Below are 13,104 nucleotides of genomic sequence, written 5' to 3'. Positions count from 1 at the left end.
TAACAAGATAACCAGGAGGAATATAGTAACCCAAGTTCAAACCCAAAATTTTCAAGGTGTTGAACTGCGTGTACAGAAGGGGAAGATTGAAAGCATTTACAAGTGTCAAAATATCTGTCTATTTCCCCTTCCACCTTCTGCTCAGCATCCCCTTTCACTAAACATTCCAGACCAGTCATGAACAAATCTATTGTCCATTGAAAGATTCTATTCGGACCACGATATGATTTCTGATATGACAAAGGAAAATAAGTAAAGAGTTATTTTAGAAACAGAAATAGATGAGCATTTCACTCTACTTCTGAGAATCCGTGCTTCGCAGTTACCCCTAACAGCATTCCAGACTTTTAATAATAAGCTTATTCAAGTCTTCAGTGCTAAGACTTGAAAAAGTTTACATCTACACACAAGCAAACCTAGCCAAGACTATAGCAAACTTTCTACTTTCTCGATTGCATGTTTGCTTCAGACTTGCCAATAATATGTAATATATTAATAGTTTAGAATTCCTTTAAGGTCCCCACAAGATGGCGCTGGCTTTATAATATGTTGGTGCTACATGAGCTAGCTAGAGTATGTTTGCTTTATCTTGGCACCTTCCCGTCAGTGCACTTGGTCGGCCTTTAAAGTATTTTCTGCTAGTACTCATGTAAACGTTTCAGCCCAATAGACGTCTTATTGGTTTTGTCGTATAGGTGACGTTAGTTGTCAACCAGATCCTCAAATGAGGTCATTACTGTTTGGCGGCTATTTGAAATGCTTAGTTGCCACACGCCAACAAGTACGGTTACAGTGATTTGTGAGTGGTGTGGCGTTTGTTGTGTTTCCTAGCGTATTGTAACTCCCAACTTGACCGTGGCGTGGCAATAACGTGTTGCAGACAGTTCCATCTTTTAGGCAGGAAGCGCGCCAAGTAAAAACAAATATACTCTAGGTCTCGGCCCTTGGGACTTAGTGGAGAAGTCAGTTTGGCCCTTAGGTTGAAAGGTTTGGAGATCTCTGGCTAAAGGGCAGAAATATTCGACTATAACTATAAAACATAATACAATTCATTCTCTTTTTAACCACCTGTGTAATTTCTTTTATCGATAACTGTACTCATCATAACTGTGATAACTGTACACTATCCCCTTTATAAGTTATAAAAGTATATGAGAATTGCTCGGAAAGTAATGCCTCCAAGTTTTATTCTCATTGCAGGTGATTATTAAGAGGTGATACAGTAGTGGAAATTGAACCATCTTGAAAATATACCAGGTAGATCGTTGCAATGTGGTAGATGGGAGCAGGGATAAAGTCCTCAGCTGCACTCTCTGACTTGGATGTCCGTTTAAAGCAGTGATGCGTTATTGAAAATCATTTAACCTTGCTGAAGTATTAAGCGCCACGTTCTAGACAGCAATGTATAGCTGTTAAACCATGAAAAGAAGTACGTCATGAATAACGTATTTGCTCAAATCTGAGAAAAATGACCAGGGACTGTGCATACAGTTGCATATTGGCTTCAATGTATTGGAAACCATTTTAAGTGACCTGAATATCACAAAGTTTGTGCGCTGTAGGAGCCGTAAATGCTTACTTAGGAGCAGAAAGAATTCCTGTGTTGAAATTCGTGAAGACCTGTTGTACCGATGTGGGTTAAATATAAAACTTTTCGGGGTCGGATCGTTATTGCTTCGAGACGAAGCCATACTTTCAAATCAATGAAAACTGCATATCATGAGCAACATTTCCTAATAGATGATAGCTACAAAACAGTGTATTAAATTGGCTGGTTCTGACTTTCACAAACGTGGTATACAGGCTCATGCTTATCGCGAATCCGTGGGATTTCTCGGGGGTACTCCTGTTTCCTCCCATATTCTCATTCCACCAATTATTCCATCATCATTCAGTTGCCTTAATCATCCGTCTCCCTTAGCCTAAAGGCTATAATTGTGGGAGGTTAAACTGAAAGATTTTATTCATTTCATCGCCGGCGAAAATACTTCTGTATGTAGCGAAATATAGTTATTGGATCAAGAAAATATTATCTTCAAGCTAAACTTGTGTTTTGAATTGAGTTGAGTTTAATGTCCTTTTTTTTTAACAGCAAGTCTATATGAGACGTGGGCCTACTGATTAACGTGAATCCGAACACATGAGCTCTTGTTGGAAATCGGGAAGACCTGGGCTCTTGCAAGTGCCGGGTTTCCCACGCAAAAGGTACGTAACCGCTTAACCGCAAGGGAGCTCTAACCCTGTTTTATTCAACGATATATTATAATCCTTTCTATCATCTGGAGCTATGAAAAATAGAAATAGAGGCACTTCTTTCACCGCACCCCTCGTATAATAAAATAACGTAACTCAGATTCTGAAGAATCAGAGCCTACCAGCCAGGTAATTGTACTCATACCTTTGGGGTGGTATGTGGTCAGCATATCGTCTCTCCTCCTCGTTAACCCTAGCTATCTAGACCGCAATTTCGCCACTTCTTTCAAGTAGCTCCCCAATTGTCCTTACGACATTGACACTTCATCAACACCATCAGTACGATGAGGGTCACACATCTTTCCTCTGAGAAGACCTGACAATATATAATAAAAAGGAGTGTCAATGTTTAAGTTATTGAAAAAAAGAAAGAAAAATATATACGAGGTGTGATCAAAATATTATAAGTAATTTTGTTAGAAACAAAGTAATAAGCTTACGTGGAATTTGATTTAATCTAATTCAAAATACTCTCCTTGGCTGAAAATGTATTTATCCCAATATTGAATCCATAGCTGGAAGCATTTCTGGAAGTCTTTTCTTGGAACGCCGTTCAGCTGCTATGTCTTGGCCGTCAATGGCAGGAATATTGTCAAAACGTTTTCCTTTAAGCACGGTTTTAAGTTTTGAGAAAAGCCAAAAGTCGCATGGTTATACAAATATCTGGAAGGCACAGAGAATATGGACAGACAGGAATATTTTTTGGCCAAAAACTCACGGATCAAAAGCAAGATTTGGCACGGTACATTTTCGTGGTGAAGAAGGAAGCCATTTGCCCATTTAATCGGCAGTTAGAATGATTTTCACGTACCCATACGAGATGTTTGGTTCCTCGGAAAGCTCTCGAATAGTCATTCACCTGTTTGAATAAATCATTTGTGCAAGTTCTTGCATGTTTTCATCTATTTTTGACGTTGAAGGACGTCTCGATCGTTGCTCGTTTTCAACCGATTCCTTGCCGCTATTGAATCGGTCATACCAGTTGTAAACAGTCTTCAATGCCACCGCTTTATCGCACCATACATAATTTGAACATTTCGTGAGTTTCTTTGGCACTTTTTTTTCGCAGCTTAGATCTAAACTTAATGTTGCCGCGCGACAGACACTCTTAACACGCCCTCACTCTTCTGCCTCTGGAAGCCAACTAACTAACATGTCACAACTCGTTTAAACTCCACACTGATTATACCAAAGGTTCAGGCTACCGGGCTTACTAGTTGAAATAGATACCACATCGATAGATGGCACTGTGTGATTACATTCACCGTACTTTTTGATCATACCTTGTATGTAGGTGCACTCTTTTGCGGGCGACTGTACATACGTATAATGCAAAATACAGTAAAATTTGTTTTCTGGTACGAAAATTGAAATCAAAGAAATTAAACATAAATATTTGCTACCCATGGCCTCGTTAAAGGTTGCGAGTGATGACGTACAACAGAGGCAGATGGAAGAAAAATAACTTTGAAGAATCAGGACACTATAGGGAAAGGGAGAAGAAAAAATATCTTTTTTTTATTTACACGCAGCAAGAAAATAAAATATCCACCCAGCTTTCATCTCCTTCCTTCGTTCGTCGACGCTGGATTCGCGCTAATAACTTGGTAACTGCTAGGCTGTTGTTGATTGAGCCCCAAGGGATACGAAATACCGCGTTGCGGAATGTTGTGAGTCGCGCATACTGTTACATGAAAGATGATGTTAAATTTCATCATATCTGAATATGAGGAAAAAGAAAAAAAAAAGAGAACCACGAAACGAGATGTGACAACACATTTTGCATCTGAGCATAGTTAAGGCAGGAATTTTCCCCATCGTTAGTCAATGAAAAACATATTAAATCTTTTCCTCCTTTTTCCTGTCAGTTATTTATTGATATAATCGGTTTACTATACGTAAAGCATAACAGTTAAAAAAAAATCCAATACGATGTCTGTATGTTACTCAGTGTATGAATAATATTTATTGATTTATCAGTACTGTATTTTTAAAATAAAAGGGAAAATTAAAAAAAAAAAAATACTATTGTGAATCCATTATTCCAAAGAGTATTTCCCAAACTGTGAAGTGAAGACTACTGAAAAGATTATACGTAACGCATAAACTAAAAGGATCTCATTAAAAAAAATAGTGGGTCGACTGAAAAACGTGTACAATCTCACATAATGCGAAAATAAAACAGTACAGAGAGACACCTATTCACATCTAATATTTTTTTATTCAACACAACACCGAGGACCACTATTAACGTAAATTCGAATCACGACCGGGGATTGAATTCGGTATAGTTAGCTGGTGTATAAATTGTCATGCAGTATCAATTCTTACAATAAAGGTAAATCCCACCGCATTATTTCACCTCCAACACATTTGTATACGGGATCACGCTGTTACAGTCTATTAGCTGTAGTTGACGCGGTGAAAAGATCCCCTGTCTGACGGCTTACCATTCATAAAAAATGTGTGATGACTACAACTCATGTAACAAGCCATAAACGGTGCTTATGTGTTCGCGAGGCCTTATTGAATCACTACTTGCCTTATTCTTTCCATGTACCAACGGAACATGGATCATATCAATGGTGTGTCTCTTTCTTTGGCGCTGCCTTGGGCATGGTTTGGCCATGGCCACTTTGTATTCCCTATTACAGGAATATGAAGGTTCGAGGAATTTTGTTGTCTTGTTCTATAATGAGCCCCAGCAAAATTCGTCGTGGTTTTGATACACCCGTCCATATTTTCCTGTCGAAGTTTCTCGCCTACCATGGACACTAATTGTCCATTCCGACTTTATTTTCCAACCGTCTCTCAGCTATTATACCAAGCAAGAAGTTTTGGTGACCACCCACTCAAGTCGAATGGCTCAACAATATCCTAGCTCTTAACGGCTTGTAAATGACACTGAATTTCACTATTTCCTGCTCCCTCTTACATTTAAACGGTAATAAACAAATTTATTTCTACCCTTCCGCTTTCTTGGATTTCAATTTGAGTTTAGCTTCCCGTTTAGCTGTTATGTGTGACGCGGGCCTACAGCTTAATGTAGGACCCGAACCACATGAGCTCCTGCCGGGAATTGAAACGGGTTCTCCCACGCCAAAGTTACGTATGCTATCCACATAACCACGAGATAGTTTCCTTCCGTTGTTCAAGAACTGCTTGGCTAGTAGTACTTCACTCGAAAACTAGCGGAAGGGGTAAAGTTCTCCATGACTCTCAGCAATGTAGTGAATATATAATAATGTAAATACTTCTGTTATTTCATTAATTATGCTTGATTGTAGCATTACTATGTAATTTCTATATTTTTATTGTCTCTCATTATACTGTCTTAGCTTTACAAAAGATTGTTATGGAGAGAACATATATTTCTACTAATGAAGAATATTTTGCGTAAGAGTATATGCGTCAATAACTTAGCAACAAATTATTATATTTTAGTTACCAGTGCCGTTGTTTATGGTTATTTAGATTAAGATAAAATAGATAATAGGATTATAATTTTTCCTGTTGTTGAGAACTCAATCATTGCAGTCATTTTAGCGTATATTTCAAGGCAACTTATGCAGAAAAAGTAGACACCCAATCCACCAAAAAGATGTAAGCTAGTACCAAGTATTAGCATACACTTGTATTGAAATGGATGTATCAATAACAATTTCAATAGAGAAAGTGAAAGAAAACCTCGGATAAGGAGTTGGATTTCAGAAAGTAACAAAAATTCACAACAAAAGAACCAACTGTGCTTCACCTTGCAAGACTTGCTTCACCTGTTCTTTGACGAAGTTACTAGATTCCTCGAAATGTCAGTTAGTATATCTAAGAAAGAGACGTCACGTCATTGGAACAAGAAGTGTACCAAGACCAATTCCATGCTGGAATTGTTGTCAGTACGGGCATTTCACACAAACATGTAACAGAGCATCTTGTGTGTTACAGATGTAGGCAGCAACGTAAGTAAAGTGGGGCAAACAGGGCTTATGCCCCGAGCGCCGGATTCAAGGGGCGTAAACCTCGCCAAAAATGTATTTTCACTGTAAGGCAAGGAAATGAATTTCAGCAAACTAAAGATCATAAAAAATTACTTCAGAAACTTAACAGGACAGCAACGACTCATCAACCTTCGGATCATATCCGTAGTAAATAAGTTAGCTTCAAAGCTATCTTTTGAGGACATTGTAAAATCCTTTGCAGCCAAAAGAGGTAAAGTTAAATTTTAGTTCCAGGTTTTGTCTTTTCATTTAATTTACATAAATTTAAGAAATTTGCAAAATGTCCGCGTATAATACTCGAGATAACAGCTTGACTATTTGTCATAATTAAAAATGTCATCCTAAAGCAACAAACTACTGATTCATTCTACACATATGCACATCCCGATATAATTCCAAAACCATTGTGATTTGTAGTTACTATGATAAGACTATAAACATATGTCAAGCATGCTACTCTCAGATTATTTGACAATCAAATACTAATTAGTTTGGTGTTTTATCTTGTACTAAAAATTAAATTGTGTCCTGCAATTTTAAAATCAAGCTTTACCCCTTGAAGAAAAAATGGAAAAGAAGAATTACTGTCTGATTCCAATATCAGGTGTAGTCGGGGAGCATTTTGGTTTTTTTGGACACGGAGAAGATTGCTAAGGCGAGGTCTTGCTCTGGGCAATAACTAGTCTAGTTGCATCGCTGGATGTAAGGCCATATATACTCATAATATATACTCACTTTGGATTCTCTACCCTTACAGGGAGTGAATGGAAATTAACATTTTTACTTTATAACTTTATCCACTAAATTCTTTAGCAATTTGTTTTGGAGCGAAAAAGTACTTAGCTAACTGCATAAATTGTGCAGTCGCCCCTTGTCAGTCTGAAAGCTCAGACAACGCGCTAATAAATAGTGTGATTGGGGATGTTAGAACTGATAAGTTGCGCCCAGGATTTTGTAAACATTGAATTTGGTAGAGCGTAAAGTACAGGATCTGACCTGGGTTGCGTATAAATAAAATCAAACATATACAAAAGAAATAGATTGTGATGTCAAAGGGGTTAAAAGGGGTGAGAAGGGAGTAACTTTTAGGATTGGTTAATATACTCGCACTTACTTGCAGGTCTCGGCGTTTCCTTCTTGAGAATTCTTCCTGTGGATTGATGTCCGTCCATCCTTCTTTCTGGTCTACTGGGCGTCCAGGTAGTCGTGTGTTAAGGGTCTGCGAAACCCAGGCAGGAAAACTAGAGTTGCGAAAACAGTAGATCTAATCAAAATCGAAATCGCTCTTTAACGAAATGTCCATGGTAGTTGATAGCTATAACGTCTGCTAAGACAAGGTGCTCTCTAGGTTAGAGCAAGGTAAATTTCTCGTAACTCGAAACTGCAGCTCGTGCTCCTACATGTTGACTCGTCTGTCATTCGATCCGGACTCCCTCTTCCAAAAGTCTCTCGATCGTTTTGTTTAGCGTCCCTCCCGGGTTCATACCTCGGATCATTGACTGTTTCTTCTGTTTTGACCAAAAGTACATACTCATAGATTAACCAAAGGTGAGGTGATGATGGGAATGCGGACGGGGAGCAATTTGTTGTTTTTATTAATTAAGAAATTACAAGTGTAAGAAAGAAATGACACACAGCAAGAAAACTTCCTAGTAGGAAAAGCAAATGAACTTAGAAAAAAATCGAAAAGTGTTTCAACATTAAATGAACGATTATGCTTTTCACTGTATTGAATTTTAAATGAAATGTCCCTAAGTTCGAAATAAAATGTTTTATTATGTGTTCAAATACACATATCTTCACAATATAAGTGCTTCTTGAGATGTGTGTGTGCATGCTCAAGGCTGTTTGGTCTCAGTGTCTAGAATATTCGTTTGTTCAGTAGTAAAGTCAGTAGTAAAGGCTTGTACGCTATCCATATAGCCACGAGGGAGCTCGTTATGTCCTTAGGGGGCGAAGAAGTCAGTCACTGCTGATTCCGCCTTCTGTTGGTTGGTAAAACATTGTGACTTCAAGAAGTGCGCCATGAATCAAAATAGGAAGAAATACAAAAGGGTAGTGTCAGTACTATATACCGAGTGTGAAATCAGTTCGATACCATTAAGATCCTTAACTTTTGCTGCGCTTTTCGAGTTGAGTGTGGTTTGCGTTATCATGTTGCAGCAGAGCTCCCTTTCGGTTCACCAGTGGAGGATATATTTAGACTACTGCTGTACACATCTGTCCCAGCTGTTCGGAATAAAGATCGGCATTGATGGTACGACTCTCAGGAACGAACTCGAAGTGAATTACCCCCTCGTAGTTCCACAACACACAGAGAGTATTATGCTTTACGCGGTCCTGTTTGATTACCGATTCTGAAAGTGGACCTTGCACAACAACTGTTTCTGAACATTCAGATTTTAGGAAAACATCCTTTTTTCGTCACATGTGACAATCCGTTTAAGGCGATGCACATCATTCGGATTTTGCAACAGTTGTTAACATATATCCACTATACTCTGGGCCTGAGCTGAGGTTAGCTTATGTGTTACAATGTAGCAGCTGCTAGTGGATTTTGCGAGTTCATGAAGGTGACACATTACGATGGACTGAGACATGCCCAGTTTGTTTGACAATCGTCTTGTGATGGAGAGATTTTCCTAAATGGCGTTCGCATGACCTTAGAGTCTGTTACGTTGGTGCTTCGAGACTTTATCTAGTCTTTGATATTTTTACATTCTCCACGAAATTTCTGGAACAAATGAGTTGCTATATTGTGGTTCACAGTACCTTCCCCTTTCGCATGACAAACGTTTTTGGTTTTTGCCGCAGCGTTATGCCCTAGTTATAACTCGTAGAGTTACAGTTCACATATCAGACATTGTTGAGCACTCATACCACTAAAAAAAAAATGACTGACGACACTTACAGAGTGGAAGCTCAGACAGTCTGTTAATCACACTATCTCTTGGGCTAGTTTGACTTTGTATTTATGGTCAACCACGGCGCATACACGAGCCTACTGTTTGAGTTGAGGAAATATTGCAAGAATTATTATCCAATCTTGTACTTCTGGTTTTAGGATTGAATTACCATAATTTGGAAACTACCCTAGTTCCACAATGGAAATGAAACTCACTTGTAATCAGTAATGGTTTGAGGGGGTAGCCTACGGGGAGGAATTTCCTCCGGTGCCACAAAATTACCCCCGGAACCATATATCATATCGTGCTCAATGTAGATTCCCAGTACTTTCATAATATTATTTTCCACCCCCAATACATTGAAATTTCCCCCGGAGAAAATCTGAAGTTATTACTACTTGTAATTAATTGAAAATCTCTATTCTAACGCCCTCTTTAGGTCGAGCAACGTTATGTTCTTTTCATACCAGAATGTTAATTCATTATATATTCATCATAAGCTTGTCGTCCTTTTTGACCCTTCACCCTCTCCTTCTCCCTCGTCTTTCCCTCGGAAACATATTTTCTCTTCTACTCCGTTCCCCTTAATTTGTTGGGAAGTTGGCTAGAGCAACTTCGTCTCAAGTTGAAATACGATCCAGGGTCGTCAGCTTGTGCGCAGTTTCGCCATGTTGTCAGAAGGAAGAGAATGGAAGGGGCGACTGTGAAATCTTATTGTAATTAATTTTGGTAGTCACTGTCAGTGTGAAGGTAATTTGGTTTGACCTCAACACAGACCAATCATGTACAACTGGGTCACAAAATACAAGAACATAACGTAATAAATAAGAAACTGTAGGGTTTGGTGTCGCGTACATTTTTTCTGTGGCACATAATTGTCGTTTAAAAACTAACAAATCATTACTAGATATGTAAATAAACTAAGTTTTAGCCACTAAAAAAGACTAGTGACATATGTAGTACTATAGTGTTTCTACATATGTAGTACTATAGAATACTGACTTCTTTCTAGTCAGTCAGATGACCCATATACAGCGAAGAATTCGTAGTCAGCTCATAGGCTTTCAAAGCTTTAACATGTAACCTTGTAGATTGGAGTCCGCTATCTCTAAGTTCTAAATAGAAGAATAATATGCTTTTGAACACCACGGATTTTGCTGTAATGCAGATTTTATTATTACATGTTTAGCAATCAAATAACATCAGAAAATAGCTTTGATTTTTCAGGGAAGGGAGAATTATATTTCTCAGGATTCGGCATCTATATAGCCTTTTGAGCCCATCACATATGAGAGATGACGTTCATCGGCGTTTATACTACCTGGGGAAGGAAGGAGTTGTTCTAGGACCTTTATGTTAAGTTGAGTAATGCTACGTTTATGTTACCCACTTTTCCAGAATTTGCCTCGCATGAATGAGGAAATCCTCACTCAGGATGGCTGGTCTATCATCTTTCCGACCGAATGTTCTCACTGGGAATCGAACCCGGGACCGCTCGAATCAAAGGTCAGAGCATTAGTGACTACACTACGCGGGGCCACAACAATAAATAGCACATATGCACTCATATTAGATGCAAATGCTGTATAAGTGAAGTCAAGTGCTGGCTTGTAATAAGAGTCAGTCAAGTGCAGAACGTCCATACGTGTGAGTTATGAGTCAATTTACATGTTTTGCAAAAAAAAAAAAATTACACCTTCTGTTACATCTGGCAACACTGTGTGTTTTCTAGTGTACTTCAATCGTTGCTTCCTAGTTTTAAAATATATGCATGAACAAGGCTTCATTTTGGTATAACTATTATTTGTGTATCACTTCAGTTTCAAAGGTTCTACTCCCCCGAACTCCGAGTTGCATTGTATACTAGATACCCTATATACATATAAAGCAATATGGCCTATGGAACCTAGAGGTTCAATGCTGCATTCACAGAAGCTCTCCACTGACTTCAGTTCTTAGTCAGCTAGATGCAGTTTCTACTTTGTACCCCTATTTATGCGAGATCCATCTTAATATTGCCATCCTACCTCCGTCTAGGTCTTCCTAATGATTGGTTTCATTGGATTTACAGTTAAAACTTTGAAAGTGTTCCTACTTTCTTCCATTCTGGCTATATGACCTGCCCACCTGAACCTCCTAGACTTGATGATCCTAACAATGTTTGGTAAACGTAATAAACTATTCAGTTACTCGTTATGAAATTTCTGGCGTTCCCCATTCCAGTTCCTCTTGAGTCCGAATATTCGTCTCAGGATTTTATACTTAAATATGTTCTTCATTCTTCCCTCAGAGTAAACGGCCATGTTTCGCAACCATAGAACACAAGCATCTCTCTCTCTCTCTCTCTCTATATATATATATATATATATATATTGTATATATATATATATATATATATATATATATATATATATATATATATATATATATATATATATATATATATATATATATATATATATATATATATATGCATGCTTGTGTTCTTTGGTTGTGAAACATGGTTCTTTACTCTGTGGGAAAAAGCTATATATATTAAGCTTCACATTCCTCGACAGAATCCGGGACGACTAAATATTTTGAACTGAATAATAGAACGAATTTTCATTTTTTAGTCGACATTTAATTTCTTCATAGATAAGATTTTGGTCTGTTAACATTGATCCTAGATATTTGAAAGTATTCACTTTGTCGAAAGTATTATTTGATATTTTGTCGGATATATTCGTATATGTATACGAAAATCAGGTTTGCCTGATAGAACATGATATTGAGTGTTTGAACTTTGAGAAACACTGTATATGTCACTGCATCAGTTGCTGGTTTTGTTACTACATTTGCCTACAGAGACAGGTGTTTAAAAAATAACTAACAAACTCACGGGTATAAATACATGAATCACATATTTAAAATATTTTACTTCTTTAATCTACTGATACAACCCTTCATTTAGTACTGTTAGAGTTTTAAAATACCTTTCTTTTCCCCCTATGCTATATTATGAAGGTAAATGTAACACCAGATCAAGGGATCCGAATACACAATGCAGTAAATCAAAAACTTATTACGCTGAAGAAGTGATTTCGAAAAGCACACGCGTGCACAAGGGAGCGGAGAATTCTTTCGTTACATCTTCCACGATAAGACGGAAGTATTCTTTTTCACTCATACCGAGCTATGATTTATGTATTCATAGGCTATTTAATCCCTGCACTGAAAAGCATACGGAGAAAGGTATTTATAGGATCTCGAGGTCTATATAACAAATTTATGTTGTGGCGTAACTTCGTCTTAAAGGCTCTTAACTGTAAGTTCAGTTTTCCGAAAGACTTTTTTTCTGCTTCATCCTATTACTACTGGAGGCGGACCAGCGACTAATCTAAAATGGTAACATTAGACTAAGCATCTTCTTTCTCATCCACAATTTTCGTGCTATATACTGTGACGCACTTATTTCTTAAAGTAGATAATATAGTTAAGCTACTGTATGGATGTTGAAAGCAATATGTATTCCTTGTTCGATATGCATAAGAGCTTAAAATATTCCTTTTTTGCTTTAACGGTTTTCTTTACTGTTTGCTTTGTGTGAATGTTTATCAAACGTTAATTTGTTCTTTTTGTTATTCTGCTTTCCTCACGTTAGTTTCTTTATTTTTTTACTTTTTTTTTTTTTTTTTTTTTTTTTTTTTTTCTCAACCAAAAGTTCCGCGCAATAAAACCTTCCTGAAAAAAAATATTAAAGTGTGAGTTAATGAAGACTTTGTGTTACGTACGAGGAATTAAAGATTTATTGAAGTTTGTCTGCGCTGCAGTTTCTGAAACGTTTATACACCTTTATTTAATGAGCAGCAATAATGAAATCTTGGCAGATTATTCGTTAATTATTTATTTACGTTTCATATGTAAGTTGCTGTAATGGTGTAACTAACTTTTTTTCTATAATGTGTGTA

This window comes from Thermobia domestica, chromosome 18, assembly GCF_964235325.1.
Source record: "Thermobia domestica chromosome 18, izTheDome1.hap1.1, whole genome shotgun sequence".
Lineage (NCBI taxonomy): Eukaryota > Metazoa > Arthropoda > Insecta > Zygentoma > Lepismatidae > Thermobia > Thermobia domestica.
Note: the sequence above shows the minus strand (reverse complement) of the source record.